We start from the raw sequence: 5,412 nt of genomic DNA, 5'->3' as shown, positions 1-5,412 counted from the left end.
CTGTTTAGTAGAGTTTTTGTGTTGTCAGTAGCTTTTTAAATTTTGTTTCTTCCTTATGAATCAAAAATTTGCTGACTTTTTTCCTCTGCATAGTGATCCTGATTTAGAAAGCTCAGAGCCTAGTCACAGAAGAAGTCCCCAAACCAGCCTGAATGCATGAGAATGGATTCAGAGGCACCCCCAATGCTTGCCCCAAGATGGCTTTAGCACCTATCATTCCAAGGTGCCCAGGACCCCAGCTAGCCCACAATACTTCCACACTTTCAGCCCCAAAAGTTACTGGGTGACTCATTTTTCCAGAGGCAGTTGGCTTCTCCATCTGCGTCCTTCAAAAAATAAAACCACATTGTATATAATGTTCAACATAGAAAAAATAATCTCTTGATTGGAAGTTATATACTTCTTATGCTGGATCTTTTCATAGCTCTTGTAAGTGAAACTCCACATGGTGTGGAGTGACTCTCCATATTAGATGCGTTTCTGTCAGGATTTGGGGAAAAGAGTCACTACGAAAAAGAAAATAGACGCACTTGAGGATTTCTCCCACAAAGGAACTTTACATTTTTTTTCTCCTGCGTTTGGATTCTGAAGATTATTGATGTAAGAATAGCCACATGAATAAATTCAGACATATTTAGGGGGACTCTGAGGAATGTCCTTCCCTCGTTCTTGATATTTCATGTACCTTTGAATCAGCTTAAGGAGAACTAGTTCTCTGCTCCTTCTGTTTAAATAACACATTTCTGCATCTCCATTGTCTTTGTGATTAGTCTTGAAACCCACGTCAGGAATGACCTGTCTTAAATTGTTTGCACATCTAGTGGCACATCTCCATAAAATCCTTAGCTGGCTCCATGAACCTTTATTCGACCGATGCTGTTCACCCAAACCCAGCATCTCAGAAAAAAATTCTCGGCCCTGAATTAGTCATTGACTTCTACGTTAAAGTTAGTTTTCTGGACTCAGACAACTGAAATGAGTGCATTTGTATCCTTTCCATGGCTTGAGCATATCTTTCAGGTAACCGACTTTCTTACTCCTTTGGACCCAGTGCTCCAGCAGACACTGAGAGTTGTCTGCACTGGCTGCAATAGTAAAGACATCTACTGAGATAAAGGCGCTGTTGGTATAGCCTGATGTGGAATAGGTGTATCTCTTCCCGATAGGAAATGGATATTTGTGCTGCCTCCTAAAGTTTTCTATCCCCAGAAAGACAAGAGGGCTCTGCCTGATGGACACATATGCTTCTAAGGCTACCCTTGATAGTGTTTATATCTGGAAATGGAATCTAGGAGGGGTCTGTGAATGAAGGCATTGACCTATTTCTTGTAGCTTAGCTTTTCCAATGAGATATTCCCCCAAACCCACCTAAGCAGTGAGTATTCATCTCAGAGATTTACTTACACCCTTTTAAAAACTGCTTTTCACTGTTAGGGATAAACCCAGGACCGTGCATATCCTATATTAACACTCTGTCACTGGACTTGGGCATTGCCATCTTTATTTTGAAGTAGTCACCCAACTCTCTCACTCTGCATGGCTACACTACATGCAGTCTCCCGTGTGACTTTCGTACTGGGAGAGAGAGAAAGCGAGTTCCTCCAGTACTTTGGATTGGCTTCACAGTAGCCTTTCTTGCCTAGAGGAGCACCACAGGTCAAAAAACAAACAAACAAACAAACAAAACAAAACAAAACAAAACAAAAAAACTGGAAAAAAAACAAATAGGGACCCTCCAAATTTCTCAGGATGGTGTTGAACTCACTCTGCAACCCAGGAGCCATTGACTTGCAATTCTCCTGCCTCAGCGTCATTAGTAACCGGGATCACAGGCATATACCATCAAGTCTATCTTGGAAACTAATCTGACACCCATCACTTTACTTCCCCAGATTCTTTTTGAAGATCCAGTGTACTTGCTATCCAAGATACCAAAGAGAGTTAAGTCATGGTGTCTCGTTGAATGATGTAGATACTGCCTTGAGCTTACCAAGCCCAAACAGGTTTCCTATATTCTTTGTTTAGAAAGCAGTTTTACTGTTCACTGGTAATCAAATTGTATGCATATGGTGATACAAGACACATCTATATGGAACAATTTACGTAAAGTGGATTTATTACATGTAGCTGTGCAGCAAAGCACAAAGGGTTATCTAGGCTGTTATGAGCATATCTGTAACATACCTACCAGGCTATACAAAGTTGCACAGGACAAGGGAAACGTTCAAGTGTGCCTGCCCTTGATGTCACAGCTTAAGGAATCTCAGCTCTGGAAATACAATTCGCAGGTGCTACTTATAGGCAAAGCTGCAAAGGAAATCTTAATCCAGGAGAAGGAGGCAATAGCCAAAGTCAGTTATGGTTTTATTTTTCCTTTACTGGAAACTGTACACTCCTTGGAAGGAAATTGGGAAAGGCCTGAGATATTTCAGGAAGCCTTCCTAACTCAAAATATGGCGTTTCCAGTCCCTTTAATAGTTGTCAAAAGCTACACACAAGAAAGGAAGGGGAGGGATAAAGCTGAACCAAAGCTAACACAGAATGGTCCTGTGGTTCCATGAGTGACAGGAAGCAAGTGTCACATCTTTGTGGCCAGGAACTCTCATTACCTATGTTCTCTCCTCTCTAACAGAGTGTCATGTGCCTTTGGCTCTTCTGTGAGGCATTTTCCTGGAGCTCCAATGGCTAGAAACTTTCTACAATGTTATCTTCCCTGTAACCTTAGCTCTATTTCTTTTTTCCCAGATAATCAGGTCCTTTTAATAACAACAGCCACAACAGTCGCACAGAAAGCTGGGATAGAAGGTCTAACAGCAGGTCAGCAAAACAAATGAAACATTTCTCACACATTTCTAGTCCCAGGTGAGGGGTCACAGTGAAAGCACTACGGCTGATCTTCACTTTGGAAGTAGCTTCCATGACATAAGAGAAACAGAACATTCTTGCCTTAGCTAGGGTTTTAGTACTGTGAACAGATACCATGACCAAGGCAACTCTTATAAGGACAACATTTAATTGGGACTGGCTGACAGGCTCAGAGGTTCAGTCCATTATCATCAAGGAAGGAGCATGGCAGTGTCCAGGAAGGCATGGTGCAGAAGGAGCTGAGGGTTCTACACCTTCATCTACAGATGTTGCTAGCAGAATACTGACTTCCAGGTAGCTAGAATGAGAGGCTCAAAGCCCACACACACAGTGACACCTACTCCAACATGACCATACCTCCAAATAATGCCACTCCCTGGACCAAGCATACTGAAACCATCACATTTCCACTCCCTAGACCCCATAGGTTTGTTCAAACACATGAGTCTATGGGAGCCATATCTAGCCATAATGTAATTTTAAAAACGTACATTTAGTCAAAGTCCCCATAGTCTCAACAACTGTACATGCTCCTTCCTTGATGATAATGGACTGAACCTCTGAGCCTGTCAGCCAGTCCCAATTAAATGTTGTCCTTATAAGAGTTGCCTTGGTCATGGTATCTGTTCACAGTACTAAAAGTCCAAAGTTCAAAGTCTCTTCCAAGCTCCATCTAATCATTTAACTGCAATCCCCAAATCAAGACAGGAAACTACCTACGCAAACTCCAAACCCTGCATCTCCATGTCTGATGGCAAAGCAGTGTTCAGATCTCCAGCTCCTTTTTCATCTTTGTTGACTGTAACAAACTTCTTTTCCTGGGCTGGTTCCATTTCCTGTTAGCAATCTTCAGGAGACATTCTATGGGTCTGACATCTCAAAAATCTTGGGGTCTCCAAGACAGCTTTAATGTTACAGCTTCTTGTTTCAATGTCTGGGATCCATATATGATCTTCTGGGCTCCTCCAAAGAACTGGATCATTTTTCCAGCTCTGCCCTCTGTAGCACTGTAACCTCATGTTGATCCACTCCACTGCTGCTGATGTTCTTGGTCGTCATCCCATGGTACTGGCATCTCCAACACACTGGGGTCTTCCGCTCAGCTAGGATTCACCAATATCCTCATGGTGCCAAACCTCAGCTCCTTTGCATGACCCCTTCGCTCCTAAGCCATCAACTTCAACTGAGGCTGAACCTTCATCAGTGGCCTTCCTTTGCCTCAAACAGTGCCAAGTCTCAGCTGCTCTCCATGACCCCCTCATGCCTTCAAAACCAGTACCACCCGGATGATTCTTACACATTACCAAGTACAGTTGCAGCATGAGGTACAACCTTGGCTAGCTGTAGAACACAGCTTCTTTGTGCTCTCAAAAACCACTTCCCAGAAGACTTTACCTCAGTGATATTGCTCTATTCTTAATCACCATTAATTTCTTAGCTCTAGCTAACCAGCCTCAACTGTCCCAGTAGCCTACTTCTCTTGACTATAAAGCCGAAGTTGACAGATTCTGATGTTTGCTGGAGCTGGAACACTCCCCCCCCTTATTCTATTACCAGCTTTTTTTTTCCAACACCCTGTCTCTTGGCTCCAGTTCTTTCCCTCTTCTCCATATTACCCAACATGCAGTGCCTCAAAATCTTTATTTAGAGTTCTGGTCTACAGGCTACATGGCCTTGTTTTAGAATATTTTCAAGGAATCTGAGGTATAACATCAGAGAAATCTCCCACACTGTCCATTGTTTTCTGAGGAGCCTTTAAAACCAGGAGATGGGCAGGTTTCAGGTTTTCTGCTAATACATGGGTTAGAGCTCTCCAGTAATAAGATAAGGAGGAGGACAACACACAGTCTCAGAGGCTAAAAGAAGGAATCGGATTCTACTGCAACCTCAGCCAAACCCTCCATGCCTCCATACTCTTAAGTGTGGCCTCCACTCTGTCATGGGTAAAACCCCTAACATACCATCTGGAGGTGACAGCAGCCTTGGGCCATGGAAGTGTCCACTTCATAGAGAAGTTCTGCTTCTGGTTCCAGGACTGCAGGCCAAAGGGGGCTTCACACAGCACACTGTGAGTGTGGCGCAGTATGTGTTCCTGGACTCTCCTTTGGGACAGTTCTTTTTGTTTGCCTGGCTGGCTGGGTTTTGATACAGGGTTTTGCTGTTCCACCACAAGCTGTCCTAGAACTTGAATACCCTTATCTCTGCTTCTTAAGAACTGGGGTTACAGATCATTCTAGCACCGCTAGTTTTGTTGGGCCAATTTTTAAACAGAAGGTCAATTTACTGACTTGTCTGATAACCACCGGATATTTATAGGCCTGGCAGGATATTGGTCCCTGTTTTAAGAATATTTCTGTAGCCTTTAGTGAACTTAGGAAAAATAAAACCCCACGGAGAGACAGCTATTTTTCACACATAGAGATGTCTCAAGGAAGCTGCCAAGTACTCCCATGACATGGTCTCAAAATTCAATATCCCCGAGAATTGCACAGGTGACTATTTCAACACAGGCCACCAGATTCCTGAGAGTCTAGCTCAGTAGATGAA

At 43.2% G+C, this 5,412-nt stretch overlaps 1 non-coding gene across 1 annotated transcript; it reads left to right on the top strand.

Annotated features, from left to right (window-relative positions):
• The first annotated feature begins 1,521 nt into the window (after positions 1 to 1,521).
• LOC120102004 (small nucleolar RNA SNORA64/SNORA10 family) lies at positions 1,522 to 1,658 on the top strand. Its single transcript, XR_005503049.1, has one exon. It is a non-coding gene; the product is annotated as a small nucleolar RNA SNORA64/SNORA10 family (small nucleolar RNA).
• The last annotated feature ends 3,754 nt before the right edge of the window (positions 1,659 to 5,412 follow it).

The sequence above is a fragment of the Rattus norvegicus genome, chromosome 3 (genome assembly GCF_036323735.1).
Source record: "Rattus norvegicus strain BN/NHsdMcwi chromosome 3, GRCr8, whole genome shotgun sequence".
In the NCBI taxonomy this organism is placed as follows: Eukaryota; Metazoa; Chordata; class Mammalia; order Rodentia; family Muridae; genus Rattus; species Rattus norvegicus.
This window is presented reverse-complemented; position numbering and strand designations above follow the sequence as displayed.